Source organism: Phalangium opilio, unplaced genomic scaffold (assembly GCF_054372755.1).
Source record: "Phalangium opilio isolate 3A_F unplaced genomic scaffold, DU_Popi_V2 ptg000054l_1, whole genome shotgun sequence".
NCBI lineage: Eukaryota > Metazoa > Arthropoda > Arachnida > Opiliones > Phalangiidae > Phalangium > Phalangium opilio.
The window spans coordinates 1,573,748-1,589,100 of NW_028324173.1; the positions used below are offsets into that span (position 1 = coordinate 1,573,748).

Here is a 15,353-nt window from a genome sequence, read left to right on the forward strand (position 1 = left end):
ATAGAATTAAGACTTGTTTAAGCAAGTCCGATATGGTCTAGTGGCTAGGATATCTGGCTCTCACCCAGAAGGCCCGGGTTCGATTCCCGGTATCGGAGCGAGTGCTTTTGTACCGCTTTTCAAGAATAGACTTAAGGATATTGGTTTATGAATAGAATTAAGACTTGGTTGAGCAAGTCCGATATGGTCTAGTGGCTAGGATATCTGGCTGTCACGCAGAAGGGCGGGTTCGATTCCCGGTATCGGAGTGAGTGCTTTTGTACCGCTTTTGATGAATAAACTTAAGGATATAGGTTTATGAATAGAATTAAGACTTGGTTGAGGAAGTCCGATATGGTCTAGTGGCTAGGATATCTGGCTTTCACCCAGAAGGCCCGGGTTCGATTCCCGGTATCGGAGCGAGTGCTTTTGTACCGCTTTTGATGAATAAACTTAAAGACACATTTATGGGAATAATATTTTGGGTTGTTCCGCCCAGTGAGATATGGTGTAGTGGCTAGGATATCTGGCTCTCACCCAGAAGGAACGGGTTCGATTCCCGGTATCGGAGCGAGTGCTTTTGTACCGCTTTTCAAGAATAGACTTAAGGATATTGGTTTATGAATAGAATTAAGACTTGATTAAGCAAGTCCTATATGGTCTAGTGGCTAGGATATCTGGATGTCACGCAGAAGGGCGGGTTCGATTCCCGGTATCGGAGTGAGTGCTTTTGTACCGCTTTTGATGAATAAACTTAAAGACACATTTATAGGAATAATATTTTGGGTTGTTACAACCAGACCGATATGGTCTAGTGGCTAGGATATCTGGCTCTCACCCAGAAGGCCCGGGTTCGATTCCCGGTATCGGAGCGTGTGCTTTTGTACCGCTTTTCAATAATAGAATTAAGACTTGGTTGAGCAAGTCCGATATGGTCTATAGGCTAGGATACCTGGCTTTTACCCAGAAGGCACGGGTTCGATTCCCGCTATCGGAGAGAGTGCTTTTGTACCGCTTTTGAAGAATATACTTAACGATATCGGTTTATGAATAGAATTAAGACTTGTTTAAGCAAGTCCGATATGGTCTAGTGGCTAGGATATCTGGCTCTCACCCAGAAGGCCCGGGTTCGATTCCCGGTATCGGAGCGAGTGCTTTTGTACCGCTTTTCAAGAATAGACTTAAGGATATTGGTTTATGAATAGAATTAAGACTTGGTTGAGCAAGTCCGATATGGTCTAGTGGCTAGGATATCTGGCTGTCACGCAGAAGGGCGGGTTCGATTCCCGGTATCGGAGTGAGTGCTTTTGTAAGGCTTTTGATGAATAAACTTAAAGACACATTTATAGGAATAATATTTTGGGTTGTTCCGACCAGTCAGATATGGTCTAGTGGCTAGGATATCTGGCTCTCATCCAGAAGGCTCGGGTTCGATTCCCGGTATCGGAGCGAGTGCTTTTGTACCGCTTTTCAAGAATAGACTTAACGATATCGGTTTATGAATAGAATGAAGACTTGGTTAAGCAAGTCCGATATGGTCTAATGGCTACGATATCTGGCTTTCACCCGGAAGGCACGGGTTCGATTCCCGGTATCGGAGCATGTGGTTTTGTACCGCTTTTCAAGAATAGACTTAAGGATATAGGTTTATGAATAGAATTAAGACTTGGTTGAAGAAATCCGATATGGTCTAGTGGCTAGGATAACTGCTTTTTACCCAGAAGGCCCGGGTTCGATTCCCGGTATCGGAGCGAGTGCTTTTGTACCGCTTTTCAAGAATAGAATTAAGACTTGGTTCAGCAAGTACGATATGGTCTATAGGCTAGGATACCTGGCTTTCACCCAGAAGGCACGGGTTCGATTCCCGGTATCGGAGTGAGTGCTTTTGTACCGCTTTTGATGAATAAACTTAAAGAAACATTTATACGAATAATATTTTGGGTTGGTCCAACCAGTCCGAAATGGTCTAGTGGCTACGATATCTGGCTCTCACCCAGAAGGCTCGGGTTCGATTCCCGGTATCGGAGCGAGTGTTTTTGTACCGCTTTTCAAGAATAGACTTAAGGATATAGGTTTATGAATAGAATTAAGACTTGGTTAAGCAAGTCCAATATGGTCTAGTGGCTAGGATATCTGGCTTTCACGTAGAAGGCCCGGGTTCGATTCCCGTATCGGAGCGAGTGCTTTTGTACCGCTTTTCAAGAATAGAATTAAGACTTGGTTGAGCAAGTCCGATATGGTCTATAGACTAGGATACCTGGCTTTTACACAGAAGGCACGGGTTCGATTCCCGCTATCGGAGAGAGTGCTTTTGTACCGCTTTTGAAGAATAGACTTAAGGATATAGGTTTATGAATAGAATTAAGACTTGTTTAAGAAAGTCCGATATGGTCTAGTGGCTAGGATATCTAGCTCTCACCCAGAAGGCACGGGTTCGATTCCCGGTATCGGAGTGAGTGCTTTTGTACCGCTTTTGATGAATAAACTTAAAGACACATTTATGGGAATAATATTTTGGGTTGTTCCGCCCAGTGAGATATGGTGTAGTGGCTAGGATATCTGGCTCTCACCCAGAAGGAACGGGTTCGATTCCCGGTATCGGAGCGAGTGCTTTTGTACCGCTTTTCAAGAATAGACTTAAGGATATTGGTTTATGAATAGAATTAAGACTTGATTAAGCAAGTCCGATATGGTCTAGTGGCTAGGATATCTGGATGTCACGCAGAAGGGCGGGTTCGATTCCCGGTATCGGAGTGAGTGCTTTTGTACCGCTTTTGATGAATAAACTTAAAGACACATTTATAGGAATAACATTTTGGGTTGTTACAACCAGACCGATATGGTCTAGTGGCTAGGATATCTGGCTCTCACCCAGAAGGCCCGGGTTCGATTCCCGGTATCGGAGCGTGTGCTTTTGTACCGCTTTTCAATAATAGAATTAAGACTTGGTTGAGCAAGTCCGATATGGTCTATAGGCTAGGATACCTGGCTTTTACCCAGAAGGCACGGGTTCGATTCCCGCTATCGGAGAGAGTGCTTTTGTACCGCTTTTGAAGAATATACTTAACGATATCGGTTTATGAATAGAATTAAGACTTGTTTAAGCAAGTCCGATATGGTCTAGTGGCTAGGATATCTGGCTCTCACCCAGAAGGCCCGGGTTCGATTCCCGGTATCGGAGCGAGTGCTTTTGTACCGCTTTTCAAGAATAGACTTAAGGATATTGGTTTATGAATAGAATTAAGACTTGGTTGAGCAAGTCCGATATGGTCTAGTGGCTAGGATATCTGGCTGTCACGCAGAAGGGCGGGTTCGATTCCCGGTATCGGAGTGAGTGCTTTTGTACCGCTTTTGATGAATAAACTTAAGGATATAGGTTTATGAATAGAATTAAGACTTGGTTGAGGAAGTCCGATATGGTCTAGTGGCTAGGATATCTGGCTTTCACCCAGAAGGCCCGGGTTCGATTCCCGGTATCGGAGCGAGTGCTTTTGTACCGCTTTTCAAGAATAGAATTAAGACTTGGTTGATCAAGTACGATATGGTCTAGTTTCTAGGATAGCTGACTTTCAACCAAAAGGCCCGGGTTCGATTCCCGGTATCGGAGCGAGTGCTTTTGTACCGCTTTTGAAGAATAGACTTAACGATATTGGTTTATGAATAGAATTAAGACTTGTTTAAGCAAGTCCGATATGGTCTAGTGGCTAGGATATCTAGCTCTCACCCAGAAGGCCCGGGTTCCGCGATTCCCGGTATCGGAGTGAGTGCTTTTGTACCGCTTTTGATGAATAAACTTAAAGACACATTTATAGGAATAATATTTTGGGTTGTTACAACCAGACCGATATGGTCTAGTGGCTAGGATATCTGGCTCTCACCCAGAAGGCCCGGGTTCGATTCCCGGTATCGGAGCGTGTGCTTTTGTACCGCTTTTCAATAATAGAATTAAGACTTGGTTGAGCAAGTCCGATATGGTCTATAGGCTAGGATACCTGGCTTTTACCCAGAAGGCACGGGTTCGATTCCCGCTATCGGAGAGAGTGCTTTTGTACCGCTTTTGAAGAATATACTTAACGATATCGGTTTATGAATAGAATTAAGACTTGTTTAAGCAAGTCCGATATGGTCTAGTGGCTAGGATATCTGGCTCTCACCCAGAAGGCCCGGGTTCGATTCCCGGTATCGGAGCGAGTGCTTTTGTACCGCTTTTCAAGAATAGACTTAAGGATATTGGTTTATGAATAGAATTAAGACTTGGTTGAGCAAGTCCGATATGGTCTAGTGGCTAGGATATCTGGCTGTCACGCAGAAGGGCGGGTTCGATTCCCGGTATCGGAGTGAGTGCTTTTGTACCGCTTTTGATGAATAAACTTAAGGATATAGGTTTATGAATAGAATTAAGACTTGGTTGAGGAAGTCCGATATGGTCTAGTGGCTAGGATATCTGGCTTTCACCCAGAAGGCCCGGGTTCGATTCCCGGTATCGGAGCGAGTGCTTTTGTACCGCTTTTCAAGAATAGAATTAAGACTTGGTTGATCAAGTACGATATGGTCTAGTTTCTAGGATAGCTGACTTTCAACCAAAAGGCCCGGGTTCGATTCCCGGTATCGGAGCGAGTGCTTTTGTACCGCTTTTCAAGAATAGACTTAACGATATTGGTTTATGAATAGAATTAAGACTTGTTTAAGCAAGTCCGATATGGTCTAGTGGCTAGGATATCTAGCTCTCACCCAGAAGGCCCGGGTTCCGCGATTCCCGGTATCGGAGCGAGTGCTTTTGTACCGGTTTTCAAGAATAGAATTAAGACTAGGTTGAGCAAGTACGATATGGTCTAGTCGCTAGGATACCTGACTTTCAACCAAAAGGCCCGGGTTCGATTCCCGGTATCGGAGCGAGTGCTTTTGTACCGCTTTTCAAGAATAGACTTAACGATATTGGTTTATGAATAGAATTAAGACTTGTTTAAGAAAGTCCGATATGGTCTAGTGGCTAGGATATCTAGCTCTCACCCAGAAGGCACGGGTTCGATTCCCGGTATCGGAGCGAGTGCTTTTGTACCGCTTTTCAAGAATAGACTTAAGGATATAGGTTTATGAATAGAATTAAGACTCGGTCTAGTGGCTAGGATATCTGGCTGTCACGCAGAAGGGCGGGTTCGATTCCCGGTATCGGAGTGAGTGCTTTTGTACCGCTTTTGATGAATAAACTTAAAGACACATTTATAGGAATAATATTTTGGGTTGTTACAACCAGACCGATATGGTCTAGTGGCTAGGATATCTGGCTCTCACCCAGAAGGCCCGGGTTCGATTCCCGGTATCGGAGCGTGTGCTTTTGTACCGCTTTTCAATAATAGAATTAAGACTTGGTTGAGCAAGTCCGATATGGTCTATAGGCTAGGATACCTGGCTTTTACCCAGAAGGCACGGGTTCGATTCCCGCTATCGGAGAGAGTGCTTTTGTACCGCTTTTGAAGAATATACTTAACGATATCGGTTTATGAATAGAATTAAGACTTGTTTAAGCAAGTCCGATATGGTCTAGTGGCTAGGATATCTGGCTCTCACCCAGAAGGCCCGGGTTCGATTCCCGGTATCGGAGCGAGTGCTTTTGTACCGCTTTTCAAGAATAGACTTAAGGATATTGGTTTATGAATAGAATTAAGACTTGGTTGAGCAAGTCCGATATGGTCTAGTGGCTAGGATATCTGGCTGCCACGCAGAAGGGCGGGTTCGATTCCCGGTATCGGAGTGAGTGCTTTTGTACCGCTTTTGATGAATAAACTTAAGGATATAGGTTTATGAATAGAATTAAGACTTGGTTGAGGAAGTCCGATATGGTCTAGTGGCTAGGATATCTGGCTTTCACCCAGAAGGCCCGGGTTCGATTCCCGGTATCGGAGCGAGTGCTTTTGTACCGCTTTTGATGAATAAACTTAAAGACACATTTATGGGAATAATATTTTGGGTTGTTCCGCCCAGTGAGATATGGTGTAGTGGCTAGGATATCTGGCTCTCACCCAGAAGGAACGGGTTCGATTCCCGGTATCGGAGCGAGTGCTTTTGTACCGCTTTTCAAGAATAGACTTAAGGATATTGGTTTATGAATAGAATTAAGACTTGATTAAGCAAGTCCGATATGGTCTAGTGGCTAGGATATCTGGATGTCACGCAGAAGGGCGGGTTCGATTCCCGGTATCGGAGTGAGTGCTTTTGTACCGCTTTTGATGAATAAACTTAAAGACACATTTATAGGAATAATATTTTGGGTTGTTACAACCAGACCGATATGGTCTAGTGGCTAGGATATCTGGCTCTCACCCAGAAGGCCCGGGTTCGATTCCCGGTATCGGAGCGTGTGCTTTTGTACCGCTTTTCAATAATAGAATTAAGACTTGGTTGAGCAAGTCCGATATGGTCTATAGGCTAGGATACCTGGCTTTTACCCAGAAGGCACGGGTTCGATTCCCGCTATCGGAGAGAGTGCTTTTGTACCGCTTTTGAAGAATATACTTAACGATATCGGTTTATGAATAGAATTAAGACTTGTTTCAGCAAGTCCGATATGGTCTAGTGGCTAGGATATCTGGCTCTCACCCAGAAGGCCCGGGTTCGATTCCCGGTATCGGAGCGAGTGCTTTTGTACCGCTTTTCAAGAATAGACTTAAGGATATTGGTTTATGAATAGAATTAAGACTTGGTTGAGCAAGTCCGATATGGTCTAGTGGCTAGGATATCTGGCTGTCACGCAGAAGGGCGGGTTCGATTCCCGGTATCGGAGTGAGTGCTTTTGTACCGCTTTTGATGAATAAACTTAAGGATATAGGTTTATGAATAGAATTAAGACTTGGTTGAGGAAGTCCGATATGGTCTAGTGGCTAGGATATCTGGCTTTCACCCAGAAGGCCCGGGTTCGATTCCCGGTATCGGAGCGAGTGCTTTTGTACCGCTTTTCAAGAATAGAATTAAGACTTGGTTGATCAAGTACGATATGGTCTAGTTTCTAGGATAGCTGACTTTCAACCAAAAGGCCCGGGTTCGATTCCCGGTATCGGAGCGAGTGCTTTTGTACCGCTTTTCAAGAATAGACTTAACGATATTGGTTTATGAATAGAATTAAGACTTGTTTAAGCAAGTCCGATATGGTCTAGTGGCTAGGATATCTAGCTCTCACCCAGAAGGCCCGGGTTCCGCGATTCCCGGTATCGGAGCGAGTGCTTTTGTACCGGTTTTCAAGAATAGACTTAAGGATATAGGTTTATGAATAGAATTAAGACTCGGTCTAGTGGCTAGGATATCTGGCTGTCACGCAGAAGGGCGGGTTCGATTCCCGGTATCGGAGTGAGTGCTTTTGTACCGCTTTTGATGAATAAACTTAAAGACACATTTATAGGAATAATATTTTGGGTTGTTACAACCAGACCGATATGGTCTAGTGGCTAGGATATCTGGCTCTCACCCAGAAGGCCCGGGTTCGATTCCCGGTATCGGAGCGTGTGCTTTTGTACCGCTTTTCAATAATAGAATTAAGACTTGGTTGAGCAAGTCCGATATGGTCTATAGGCTAGGATACCTGGCTTTTACCCAGAAGGCACGGGTTCGATTCCCGCTATCGGAGAGAGTGCTTTTGTACCGCTTTTGAAGAATATACTTAACGATATCGGTTTATGAATAGAATTAAGACTTGTTTAAGCAAGTCCGATATGGTCTAGTGGCTAGGATATCTGGCTCTCACCCAGAAGGCCCGGGTTCGATTCCCGGTATCGGAGCGAGTGCTTTTGTACCGCTTTTCAAGAATAGACTTAAGGATATTGGTTTATGAATAGAATTAAGACTTGGTTGAGCAAGTCCGATATGGTCTAGTGGCTAGGATATCTGGCTGTCACGCAGAAGGGCGGGTTCGATTCCCGGTATCGGAGTGAGTGCTTTTGTACCGCTTTTGATGAATAAACTTAAGGATATTGGTTTATGAATAGAATTAAGACTTGGTTGAGGAAGTCCGATATGGTCTAGTGGCTAGGATATCTGGCTTTCACCCAGAAGGCCCGGGTTCGATTCCCGGTATCGGAGCGAGTGCTTTTGTACCGCTTTTCAAGAATAGAATTAAGACTAGGTTGAGCAAGTACGATATGGTCTAGTCGCTAGGATACCTGTCTTTCAACCAAAGGCCCGGGTTCGATTCCCGGTATCGGAGCCAGTGCTTTTGTACCGCTTTTCAAGAATAGACTTAACGATATTGGTTTATGAATAGAATTAAGACTTGTTTAAGAAAGTCCGATATGGTCTAGTGGCTAGGATATCTAGCTCTCACCCAGAAGGCCCGGGTTCGATTCCCGGTATCGGAGCGAGTGCTTTTGTACCGGTTTTCAAGAATAGAATTAAGACTAGGTTGAGCAAGTACGATATGGTCTAGTCGCTAGGATACCTGACTTTCAACCAAAAGGACCGGGTTCGATTCCCGGTATCGGAGCGAGTGCTTTTGTACCGCTTTTCAAGAATAGACTTAACGATATTGGTTTATGAATAGAATTAAGACTTGTTTAAGAAAGTCCGATATGGTCTAGTGGCTAGGATATCTAGCTCTCACCCAGAAGGCACGGGTTCGATTCCCGGTATCGGAGCGAGTGCTTTTGTACCGCTTTTCAAGAATAGACTTAAGGATATAGGTTTATGAATAGAATTAAGACTCGGTCTAGTGGCTAGGATATCTGGCTGTCACGCAGAAGGGCGGGTTCGATTCCCGGTATCGGAGTGAGTGCTTTTGTACCGCTTTTGATGAATAAACTTAAAGACACATTTATAGGAATAATATTTTGGGTTGTTACAACCAGACCGATATGGTCTAGTGGCTAGGATATCTGGCTCTCACCCAGAAGGCCCGGGTTCGATTCCCGGTATCGGAGCGTGTGCTATTGTACCGCTTTTCAATAATAGAATTAAGACTTGGTTGAGCAAGTCCGATATGGTCTATAGGCTAGGATACCTGGCTTTTACCCAGAAGGCACGGGTTCGATTCCCGCTATCGGAGAGAGTGCTTTTGTACCGCTTTTGAAGAATATACTTAACGATATCGGTTTATGAATAGAATTAAGACTTGTTTAAGCAAGTCCGATATGGTCTAGTGGCTAGGATATCTGGCTCTCACCCAGAAGGCCCGGGTTCGATTCCCGGTATCGGAGCGAGTGCTTTTGTACCGCTTTTCAAGAATAGACTTAAGGATATTGGTTTATGAATAGAATTAAGACTTGGTTGAGCAAGTCCGATATGGTCTAGTGGCTAGGATATCTGGCTGTCACGCAGAAGGGCGGGTTCGATTCCCGGTATCGGAGTGAGTGCTTTTGTACCGCTTTTGATGAATAAACTTAAGGATATAGGTTTATGAATAGAATTAAGACTTGGTTGAGGAAGTCAGATATGGTCTAGTGGCTAGGATATCTGGCTTTCACCCAGAAGGCCCGGGTTCGATTCCCGGTATCGGAGCGAGTGCTTTTGTACCGCTTTTCAAGAATAGAATTAAGACTTGGTTGATCAAGTACGATATGGTCTAGTTTCTAGGATACCTGACTTTCAACCAAAAGGCCCGGGTTCGATTCCCGGTATCGGAGCGAGTGCTTTTGTACCGCTTTTCAAGAATAGACTTAACGATATTGGTTTATGAATAGAATTAAGACTTGTTTAAGAAAGTCCGATATGGTCTAGTGGCTAGGATATCTAGCTCTCACCCAGAAAGCCCGGGTTCGATTCCCGGTATCGGAGCGAGTGCTTTTGTACCGGTTTTCAAGAATAGAATTAAGACTAGGTTGAGCAAGTACGATATGGTCTAGTCGCTAGGATACCTGACTTTCAACCAAAAGGCCCGGGTTCGATTCCCGGTATCGGAGCGAGTGCTTTTGTACCGCTTTTCAAGAATAGACTTAACGATATTGGTTTATGAATAGAATTAAGACTTGTTTAAGAAAGTCCGATATGGTCTAGTGGCTAGGATATCTAGCTCTCACCCAGAAGGCACGGGTTCGATTCCCGGTATCGGAGCGAGTGCTTTTGTACCGCTTTTCAAGAATAGACTTAAGGATATAGGTTTATGAATAGAATTAAGACTCGGTCTAGTGGCTAGGATATCTGGCTGTCACGCAGAAGGGCGGGTTCGATTCCCGGTATCGGAGTGAGTGCTTTTGTACCGCTTTTGATGAGTAAACTTAAAGACACATTTATAGGAATAATATTTTGGATTGTTCTAACCAGTCCGATATGGTCTAGTGGCTAGGATATCTGGCTCTCACCCAGAAGGCCCGGGTTCGATTCCCGGTATCGGAGCGTGTGCTTTTGAACCGCTTTTCAATAATAGAATTAAGACTTGGTTGAGCAAGTCCGATATGGTCTATAGGCTAGGATACCTGGCTTTTACCCAGAAGGCACGGGTTCGATTCCCGCTATCGGAGAGAGTGTTTTTGTACCGCTTTTGAAGAATATACTTAACGATATCGGTTTATGAATAGAATTAAGACTTGTTTAAGCAAGTCCGATATGGTCTAGTGGCTAGGATATCTGGCTGTCACGCAGAAGGGCGGGTTCGATTCCCGGTATCGGAGTGAGTGCTTTTGTACCGCTTTTGATGAATAAACTTAAGGATATAGGTTTATGAATAGAATTAAGACTTGGTTGAGGAAGTCCGATATGGTCTAGTGGCTAGGATATCTGGCTTTCACCCAGAAGGCCCGGGTTCGATTCCCGGTATCGGAGCGAGTGCTTTTGTACCGCTTTTCAAGAATAGAATTAAGACTTGGTTGATCAAGTACGATATGGTCTAGTTTCTAGGATACCTGACTTTCACCCAGAAGGCCCGAGTTCGATTCCCGGTATCGGAGCACGTGGTTTTGTACCGCTTTTCAAGAATAGACCTAAGGATATAGGTTTATGAATAGAATTAAGACTTGTTTAAGCATGTCCGATATGGTCTAGTGGCTAGGATATCTGGCTCTCACCCAGAAGGACCGGGTTCGATTCCCGGTATCGGAGCGAGTGCTTTCGTACCGCTTTTCAAGAATAGACTTAAGGATATTGGTTTATGAATAGAATTAAGACTTGGTTAAGCAAGTCCGATATGGTCTAGTGGCTAGGATATCTGGCTCTCACCCAGAAGGCCCGGGTTCGATTCCCGGTATCGGAGCGAGTGCTTTTGTACCGCTTTTCAAGAATAGACTTAACGATATGGGTTTATGAATAGAATTAAGACTTGTTTAAGAAAGTCCGATATGGTCTAGTGGCTAGGATATCTGGCTCTCACCCAGAAGGCACGGGTTCGATTCCCGGGTTCGGAGCGAGTGCTTTTGTACCGCTTTTCAAGAATAGACTTAAGGATATAGGTTTATGAATAGAATTAAGACTTGGTCTAGTGGCTAGGATATCTGGCTGTCACGCAGAAGGGCGGGTTCGATTCCCGGTATCGGAGTGAGTGCTTTTGTACCGCTTTTGATGAGTAAACTTAAAGACACATTTATAGGAATAATATTTTGGATTGTTCTAACCAGTCCGATATGGTCTAGTGGCTAGGATATCTGGCTCTCACCCAGAGGGCCCGGGTTCGATTCCCGGTATCGGAGCGAGTGCTTTTGTACCGCTTTTCAAGAATAGAATTAAGACTAGGTTGAGCAAGTACGATATGGTCTAGTCGCTAGGATACCTGACTTTCACCCAAAAGGCCCGGGTTCGATTCGCGGTATCGGAGCGGGTGCTTTTGTACCGCTTTTCAAGAATAGACTTAACGATATTGGTTTATGAATAGAATTAAGACTTGTTTAAGAAAGTCCGATATGGTCTATTGGCTAGGATATCTAGCTCTCACCCAGAAGGCACGGGTTCGATTCCCGGTATCGGAGCGAGTGCTTTTGTACCGCTCTTCAAGAATAGACTTAAGGATATAGGTTTATGAATAGAATTAAGACTTGGTCTAGTGGCTAGGATATCTGGCTGTCACGCAGAAGGGCGGGTTCGATTCCCGGTATCGGAGTGAGTGCTTTTGTACCGCTTTTGATGAATAAACTTAAAGACACATTTATAGGAATAATATTTAGGGTTGTTTCAACCAGTCCGATATAGTCTAGTGGCTAGGATATCTGGCTCTCACCCAGAAGGCGAGAGTACGATTCCCGGTATCGGAGCGAGTGCTTTTGTAGCGCTTAACAAGAATAGAATTAAGACTAGGTTGAGCAAGTACGATATGGTCTAGTCGCTAGGATACCTGACTTTCACCCAGAAGGCCCGGGTTCGATTCCCGGTATCGGAGCGAGTGCTTTTGTACCGCTTTTCAAGAATAGACTTAAGGATATAGGTTTATGAATAGAATTAAGACTTTGTTGAGGAAGTCCGATATGGTCTAGTGGCTAGGATAACTGCATTTTACCCAGAAGGCCCGGGTTCGATTCCCGGTATCGGAGCGAGTGCTTTTGTACCGCTTTTCAAGAATAGAATTAAGACTTGGTTCAGCAAGTACGATATGGTCTATAGGCTAGGATACCTGGCTTTCACCCAGAAGGCACGGGTTCGATTCTCGCCATCGGAGCGAGTGCTTTTGTACCGCTTTTGAAGAATAGACTTAAGGATATAGGTTTATGAATAGAATTAAGACTTGGTCTAGTGGCTAGGATATCTGGCTGTCACGCAGAAGGGCGGGTTCGATTCCCGGTATCGGAGTGAGTGCTTTTGTACCGCTTTTGATGAATAAACTTAAAGACACATTTATAGGAATAATATTTTGGATTTTTCTAACCAGTCCGATATGGTCTAGTGGCTAGGATATCTGGCTCTCACCCAGAAGGCCCGGGTTCGATTCCCGGTATCGGAGCGAGTGCTTTTGTACCGGTTTTCAAGAATAGAATTAAGACTAGGTTGAGCAAGTACGATATGGTCTATAGGCTAGGATAGCTGGCTTTTACCCAGAAGGCACGGGTTTGATTCCCGCTATCGGAGAGAGTGCTTTTGTACCGCTTTTGAAGAATAGACTTAACGATATCGGTTTATGAATAGAATTAAGACTTGGTTGAGGAAGTCCGATATGGTCTAGTGGCTAGGATATCTAGCTCTCACCCAGAAGGCACGGGTTCGATTCCCGGTATCGGAGCGAGTGCTTTTGTACCGCTTTTCAAGAATAGACTTAAGGATATAGGTTTAAGAATAGAATTAAGACTTGGTCTAGTGGCTAGGATATCTGGCTGTCACGCAGAAGGGCGGGTTCGATTCCCGGTATCGGAGTGAGTGCTTTTGTACCGCTTTTGATGAATAAACTTAAGGATATAGGTTTATGAATAGAATTAAGACTTGGTTGAGGAAGTCCGATATGGTCTAGTGGCTAGGATATCTGGCTTTCACCCAGAAGGCCCGGGTTCGATTCCCGGTATCGGAGCGAGTGCTTTTGTACCGCTTTTCAAGAATAGAATTAAGACTTGGTTGATCAAGTACGATATGGTCTAGTTTCTAGGATACCTGACTTTCACCCAGAAGGCCCGAGTTCGATTCCCGGTATCGGAGCACGTGGTTTTGTACCGCTTTTCAAGAATAGACCTAAGGATATAGGTTTATGAATAGAATTAAGACTTGTTTAAGCATGTCCGATATGGTCTAGTGGCTAGGATATCTGGCTCTCACCCAGAAGGACCGGGTTCGATTCCCGGTATCGGAGCGAGTGCTTTCGTACCGCTTTTCAAGAATAGACTTAAGGATATTGGTTTATGAATAGAATTAAGACTTGGTTAAGCAAGTCCGATATGGTCTAGTGGCTAGGATATCTGGCTCTCACCCAGAAGGCCCGGGTTCGATTCCCGGTATCGGAGCGAGTGCTTTTGTACCGCTTTTCAAGAATAGACTTAACGATATGGGTTTATGAATAGAATTAAGACTTGTTTAAGAAAGTCCGATATGGTCTAGTGGCTAGGATATCTGGCTCTCACCCAGAAGGCACGGGTTCGATTCCCGGTATCGGAGCGAGTGCTTTTGTACCGCTTTTCAAGAATAGACTTAAGGATATAGGTTTATGAATAGAATTAAGACTTGGTCTAGTGGCTAGGATATCTGGCTGTCACGCAGAAGGGCGGGTTCGATTCCCGGTATCGGAGTGAGTGCTTTTGTACCGCTTTTGATGAGTAAACTTAAAGACACATTTATAGGAATAATATTTTGGATTGTTCTAACCAGTCCGATATGGTCTAGTGGCTAGGATATCTGGCTCTCACCCAGAGGGCCCGGGTTCGATTCCCGGTATCGGAGCGAGTGCTTTTGTACCGCTTTTCAAGAATAGAATTAAGACTAGGTTGAGCAAGTACGATATGGTCTAGTCGCTAGGATACCTGACTTTCACCCAAAAGGCCCGGGTTCGATTCGCGGTATCGGAGCGGGTGCTTTTGTACCGCTTTTCAAGAATAGACTTAACGATATTGGTTTATGAATAGAATTAAGACTTGTTTAAGAAAGTCCGATATGGTCTATTGGCTAGGATATCTAGCTCTCACCCAGAAGGCACGGGTTCGATTCCCGGTATCGGAGCGAGTGCTTTTGTACCGCTCTTCAAGAATAGACTTAAGGATATAGGTTTATGAATAGAATTAAGACTTGGTCTAGTGGCTAGGATATCTGGCTGTCACGCAGAAGGGCGGGTTCGATTCCCGGTATCGGAGTGAGTGCTTTTGTACCGCTTTTGATGAATAAACTTAAAGACACATTTATAGGAATAATATTTAGGGTTGTTTCAACCAGTCCGATATAGTCTAGTGGCTAGGATATCTGGCTCTCACCCAGAAGGCGAGAGTACGATTCCCGGTATCGGAGCGAGTGCTTTTGTAGCGCTTAACAAGAATAGAATTAAGACTAGGTTGAGCAAGTACGATATGGTCTAGTCGCTAGGATACCTGACTTTCACCCAGAAGGCCCGGGTTCGATTCCCGGTATCGGAGCGAGTGCTTTTGTACCGCTTTTCAAGAATAGACTTAAGGATATAGGTTTATGAATAGAATTAAGACTTTGTTGAGGAAGTCCGATATGGTCTAGTGGCTAGGATAACTGCATTTTACCCAGAAGGCCCGGGTTCGATTCCCGGTATCGGAGCGAGTGCTTTTGTACCGCTTTTCAAGAATAGAATTAAGACTTGGTTCAGCAAGTACGATATGGTCTATAGGCTAGGATACCTGGCTTTCACCCAGAAGGCACGGGTTCGATTCTCGCCATCGGAGCGAGTGCTTTTGTACCGCTTTTGAAGAATAGACTTAAGGATATAGGTTTATGAATAGAATTAAGACTTGGTCTAGTGGCTAGGATATCTGGCTGTCACGCAGAAGGGCGGGTTCGATTCCCGGTATCGGAGTGAGTGCTTTTGTACCGCTTTTGAT

The 15,353-nt window shown here is 44.5% G+C and overlaps 44 non-coding genes across 44 annotated transcripts; all 44 read left to right on the top strand.

Moving 5' to 3' along the window:
• Window positions 1-26: 26 nt before the first annotated feature.
• On the top strand, window positions 27-98 carry TRNAE-CUC (transfer RNA glutamic acid (anticodon CUC)). Its single transcript has one exon. It is a non-coding gene; the product is annotated as a tRNA-Glu (tRNA).
• Window positions 99-327: 229 nt separating this feature from the next.
• On the top strand, window positions 328-399 carry TRNAE-UUC (transfer RNA glutamic acid (anticodon UUC)). The gene has a single exon. It is a non-coding gene; the product is annotated as a tRNA-Glu (tRNA).
• Window positions 400-779: 380 nt separating this feature from the next.
• Window positions 780-851, top strand: TRNAE-CUC (transfer RNA glutamic acid (anticodon CUC)). The gene has a single exon. It is a non-coding gene; the product is annotated as a tRNA-Glu (tRNA).
• A 204-nt stretch (window positions 852-1,055) lies between these two features.
• TRNAE-CUC (transfer RNA glutamic acid (anticodon CUC)) lies at window positions 1,056-1,127 on the top strand. Its single transcript has one exon. It is a non-coding gene; the product is annotated as a tRNA-Glu (tRNA).
• A 229-nt stretch (window positions 1,128-1,356) lies between these two features.
• On the top strand, window positions 1,357-1,428 carry TRNAE-CUC (transfer RNA glutamic acid (anticodon CUC)). Its single transcript has one exon. It is a non-coding gene; the product is annotated as a tRNA-Glu (tRNA).
• Window positions 1,429-2,360: 932 nt separating this feature from the next.
• Window positions 2,361-2,432, top strand: TRNAE-CUC (transfer RNA glutamic acid (anticodon CUC)). The gene has a single exon. It is a non-coding gene; the product is annotated as a tRNA-Glu (tRNA).
• Window positions 2,433-2,812: 380 nt separating this feature from the next.
• On the top strand, window positions 2,813-2,884 carry TRNAE-CUC (transfer RNA glutamic acid (anticodon CUC)). Its single transcript has one exon. It is a non-coding gene; the product is annotated as a tRNA-Glu (tRNA).
• A 204-nt stretch (window positions 2,885-3,088) lies between these two features.
• On the top strand, window positions 3,089-3,160 carry TRNAE-CUC (transfer RNA glutamic acid (anticodon CUC)). The gene has a single exon. It is a non-coding gene; the product is annotated as a tRNA-Glu (tRNA).
• A 229-nt stretch (window positions 3,161-3,389) lies between these two features.
• On the top strand, window positions 3,390-3,461 carry TRNAE-UUC (transfer RNA glutamic acid (anticodon UUC)). The gene has a single exon. It is a non-coding gene; the product is annotated as a tRNA-Glu (tRNA).
• Window positions 3,462-3,665: 204 nt separating this feature from the next.
• TRNAE-CUC (transfer RNA glutamic acid (anticodon CUC)) lies at window positions 3,666-3,740 on the top strand. Its single transcript has one exon. It is a non-coding gene; the product is annotated as a tRNA-Glu (tRNA).
• Window positions 3,741-3,819: 79 nt separating this feature from the next.
• TRNAE-CUC (transfer RNA glutamic acid (anticodon CUC)) lies at window positions 3,820-3,891 on the top strand. Its single transcript has one exon. It is a non-coding gene; the product is annotated as a tRNA-Glu (tRNA).
• A 204-nt stretch (window positions 3,892-4,095) lies between these two features.
• Window positions 4,096-4,167, top strand: TRNAE-CUC (transfer RNA glutamic acid (anticodon CUC)). The gene has a single exon. It is a non-coding gene; the product is annotated as a tRNA-Glu (tRNA).
• Window positions 4,168-4,396: 229 nt separating this feature from the next.
• Window positions 4,397-4,468, top strand: TRNAE-UUC (transfer RNA glutamic acid (anticodon UUC)). The gene has a single exon. It is a non-coding gene; the product is annotated as a tRNA-Glu (tRNA).
• A 204-nt stretch (window positions 4,469-4,672) lies between these two features.
• Window positions 4,673-4,747, top strand: TRNAE-CUC (transfer RNA glutamic acid (anticodon CUC)). The gene has a single exon. It is a non-coding gene; the product is annotated as a tRNA-Glu (tRNA).
• Window positions 4,748-4,951: 204 nt separating this feature from the next.
• TRNAE-CUC (transfer RNA glutamic acid (anticodon CUC)) lies at window positions 4,952-5,023 on the top strand. The gene has a single exon. It is a non-coding gene; the product is annotated as a tRNA-Glu (tRNA).
• Window positions 5,024-5,233: 210 nt separating this feature from the next.
• TRNAE-CUC (transfer RNA glutamic acid (anticodon CUC)) lies at window positions 5,234-5,305 on the top strand. The gene has a single exon. It is a non-coding gene; the product is annotated as a tRNA-Glu (tRNA).
• Window positions 5,306-5,509: 204 nt separating this feature from the next.
• TRNAE-CUC (transfer RNA glutamic acid (anticodon CUC)) lies at window positions 5,510-5,581 on the top strand. The gene has a single exon. It is a non-coding gene; the product is annotated as a tRNA-Glu (tRNA).
• Window positions 5,582-5,810: 229 nt separating this feature from the next.
• TRNAE-UUC (transfer RNA glutamic acid (anticodon UUC)) lies at window positions 5,811-5,882 on the top strand. Its single transcript has one exon. It is a non-coding gene; the product is annotated as a tRNA-Glu (tRNA).
• Window positions 5,883-6,262: 380 nt separating this feature from the next.
• TRNAE-CUC (transfer RNA glutamic acid (anticodon CUC)) lies at window positions 6,263-6,334 on the top strand. The gene has a single exon. It is a non-coding gene; the product is annotated as a tRNA-Glu (tRNA).
• Window positions 6,335-6,538: 204 nt separating this feature from the next.
• On the top strand, window positions 6,539-6,610 carry TRNAE-CUC (transfer RNA glutamic acid (anticodon CUC)). Its single transcript has one exon. It is a non-coding gene; the product is annotated as a tRNA-Glu (tRNA).
• Window positions 6,611-6,839: 229 nt separating this feature from the next.
• TRNAE-UUC (transfer RNA glutamic acid (anticodon UUC)) lies at window positions 6,840-6,911 on the top strand. The gene has a single exon. It is a non-coding gene; the product is annotated as a tRNA-Glu (tRNA).
• A 204-nt stretch (window positions 6,912-7,115) lies between these two features.
• On the top strand, window positions 7,116-7,190 carry TRNAE-CUC (transfer RNA glutamic acid (anticodon CUC)). The gene has a single exon. It is a non-coding gene; the product is annotated as a tRNA-Glu (tRNA).
• A 210-nt stretch (window positions 7,191-7,400) lies between these two features.
• On the top strand, window positions 7,401-7,472 carry TRNAE-CUC (transfer RNA glutamic acid (anticodon CUC)). The gene has a single exon. It is a non-coding gene; the product is annotated as a tRNA-Glu (tRNA).
• A 204-nt stretch (window positions 7,473-7,676) lies between these two features.
• TRNAE-CUC (transfer RNA glutamic acid (anticodon CUC)) lies at window positions 7,677-7,748 on the top strand. The gene has a single exon. It is a non-coding gene; the product is annotated as a tRNA-Glu (tRNA).
• A 229-nt stretch (window positions 7,749-7,977) lies between these two features.
• On the top strand, window positions 7,978-8,049 carry TRNAE-UUC (transfer RNA glutamic acid (anticodon UUC)). The gene has a single exon. It is a non-coding gene; the product is annotated as a tRNA-Glu (tRNA).
• A 203-nt stretch (window positions 8,050-8,252) lies between these two features.
• Window positions 8,253-8,324, top strand: TRNAE-CUC (transfer RNA glutamic acid (anticodon CUC)). Its single transcript has one exon. It is a non-coding gene; the product is annotated as a tRNA-Glu (tRNA).
• A 204-nt stretch (window positions 8,325-8,528) lies between these two features.
• Window positions 8,529-8,600, top strand: TRNAE-CUC (transfer RNA glutamic acid (anticodon CUC)). The gene has a single exon. It is a non-coding gene; the product is annotated as a tRNA-Glu (tRNA).
• A 210-nt stretch (window positions 8,601-8,810) lies between these two features.
• TRNAE-CUC (transfer RNA glutamic acid (anticodon CUC)) lies at window positions 8,811-8,882 on the top strand. Its single transcript has one exon. It is a non-coding gene; the product is annotated as a tRNA-Glu (tRNA).
• Window positions 8,883-9,086: 204 nt separating this feature from the next.
• TRNAE-CUC (transfer RNA glutamic acid (anticodon CUC)) lies at window positions 9,087-9,158 on the top strand. Its single transcript has one exon. It is a non-coding gene; the product is annotated as a tRNA-Glu (tRNA).
• A 229-nt stretch (window positions 9,159-9,387) lies between these two features.
• Window positions 9,388-9,459, top strand: TRNAE-UUC (transfer RNA glutamic acid (anticodon UUC)). The gene has a single exon. It is a non-coding gene; the product is annotated as a tRNA-Glu (tRNA).
• Window positions 9,460-9,663: 204 nt separating this feature from the next.
• TRNAE-CUC (transfer RNA glutamic acid (anticodon CUC)) lies at window positions 9,664-9,735 on the top strand. The gene has a single exon. It is a non-coding gene; the product is annotated as a tRNA-Glu (tRNA).
• A 204-nt stretch (window positions 9,736-9,939) lies between these two features.
• On the top strand, window positions 9,940-10,011 carry TRNAE-CUC (transfer RNA glutamic acid (anticodon CUC)). Its single transcript has one exon. It is a non-coding gene; the product is annotated as a tRNA-Glu (tRNA).
• Window positions 10,012-10,221: 210 nt separating this feature from the next.
• Window positions 10,222-10,293, top strand: TRNAE-CUC (transfer RNA glutamic acid (anticodon CUC)). The gene has a single exon. It is a non-coding gene; the product is annotated as a tRNA-Glu (tRNA).
• A 354-nt stretch (window positions 10,294-10,647) lies between these two features.
• TRNAE-UUC (transfer RNA glutamic acid (anticodon UUC)) lies at window positions 10,648-10,719 on the top strand. The gene has a single exon. It is a non-coding gene; the product is annotated as a tRNA-Glu (tRNA).
• Window positions 10,720-10,923: 204 nt separating this feature from the next.
• On the top strand, window positions 10,924-10,995 carry TRNAE-CUC (transfer RNA glutamic acid (anticodon CUC)). Its single transcript has one exon. It is a non-coding gene; the product is annotated as a tRNA-Glu (tRNA).
• Window positions 10,996-11,074: 79 nt separating this feature from the next.
• Window positions 11,075-11,146, top strand: TRNAE-CUC (transfer RNA glutamic acid (anticodon CUC)). The gene has a single exon. It is a non-coding gene; the product is annotated as a tRNA-Glu (tRNA).
• Window positions 11,147-11,507: 361 nt separating this feature from the next.
• On the top strand, window positions 11,508-11,579 carry TRNAE-CUC (transfer RNA glutamic acid (anticodon CUC)). Its single transcript has one exon. It is a non-coding gene; the product is annotated as a tRNA-Glu (tRNA).
• Window positions 11,580-12,748: 1,169 nt separating this feature from the next.
• TRNAE-CUC (transfer RNA glutamic acid (anticodon CUC)) lies at window positions 12,749-12,820 on the top strand. The gene has a single exon. It is a non-coding gene; the product is annotated as a tRNA-Glu (tRNA).
• Window positions 12,821-13,024: 204 nt separating this feature from the next.
• Window positions 13,025-13,096, top strand: TRNAE-CUC (transfer RNA glutamic acid (anticodon CUC)). Its single transcript has one exon. It is a non-coding gene; the product is annotated as a tRNA-Glu (tRNA).
• Window positions 13,097-13,306: 210 nt separating this feature from the next.
• Window positions 13,307-13,378, top strand: TRNAE-UUC (transfer RNA glutamic acid (anticodon UUC)). Its single transcript has one exon. It is a non-coding gene; the product is annotated as a tRNA-Glu (tRNA).
• A 204-nt stretch (window positions 13,379-13,582) lies between these two features.
• On the top strand, window positions 13,583-13,654 carry TRNAE-CUC (transfer RNA glutamic acid (anticodon CUC)). The gene has a single exon. It is a non-coding gene; the product is annotated as a tRNA-Glu (tRNA).
• Window positions 13,655-13,733: 79 nt separating this feature from the next.
• Window positions 13,734-13,805, top strand: TRNAE-CUC (transfer RNA glutamic acid (anticodon CUC)). The gene has a single exon. It is a non-coding gene; the product is annotated as a tRNA-Glu (tRNA).
• Window positions 13,806-13,884: 79 nt separating this feature from the next.
• TRNAE-CUC (transfer RNA glutamic acid (anticodon CUC)) lies at window positions 13,885-13,956 on the top strand. Its single transcript has one exon. It is a non-coding gene; the product is annotated as a tRNA-Glu (tRNA).
• A 210-nt stretch (window positions 13,957-14,166) lies between these two features.
• TRNAE-CUC (transfer RNA glutamic acid (anticodon CUC)) lies at window positions 14,167-14,238 on the top strand. Its single transcript has one exon. It is a non-coding gene; the product is annotated as a tRNA-Glu (tRNA).
• The last annotated feature ends 1,115 nt before the right edge of the window (window positions 14,239-15,353 follow it).